Raw genomic sequence first — 663 nt, 5'->3', positions numbered from 1 at the left:
CCACAAGTGCTTTTCTCTTTTTAATAGGAAAAAAACTTTATAGGGCGTCACTTGAAAGGAGACGGGGGGAGGGGGAAGCTTCAATGTTGTCTAGCACGTTGAATTTGTTTAAGGGCCAAGTTTATTTTGGATAAGAAATTCCAGGAGGCGTGGAGGGTTAATTAAAGCACAGTTTTAGCCTGAATTAAATACAGATAGTAGTTATTCATCCATTAAAGTTTTTATAATCGCAAATTGCAGCCCAGCATGGGAGAATTATATATAGGCCACACAGGGAACGCTGGATGCGTCTGGTTTTACATTTCCTACAGTAGGTGTTTAAAGATTAGCTTAATTTAAACTCGGTAAAATGTTGATGGTTCGTCTGTGACTCCCAATAATAAGTGTTAAACAGCCGATATAATTCCGTAGTCTGCCACTCATGCTGTTCGCGGCGAATGACCGGGTTGCCTGTTGCGCATATGGCGGGACCGGTCAATGCGTCGCCGCGCGGGATTTCAAGCCGTTGCGATGCCGGGCTCGGGCCGGAGCAAGAGATCTCAGCCCTGTCAAGGAACGGCCAACCGGTTCCGAAAGATCCGCTCTCCGTGCCTCCCCCCGTCCTCCCCCTCCCCCGTCAAGGCCCTCAGCGCTCCCGGCGCCGGAGGCCGAGGCCGGAGAGGG

Source organism: Aptenodytes forsteri, unplaced genomic scaffold, assembly GCF_000699145.1.
Source record: "Aptenodytes forsteri isolate BGI_AS27 unplaced genomic scaffold, ASM69914v1 Scaffold255, whole genome shotgun sequence".
Classification (NCBI taxonomy): Eukaryota; Metazoa; Chordata; class Aves; order Sphenisciformes; family Spheniscidae; genus Aptenodytes; species Aptenodytes forsteri.
Note: the sequence above shows the minus strand (reverse complement) of the source record.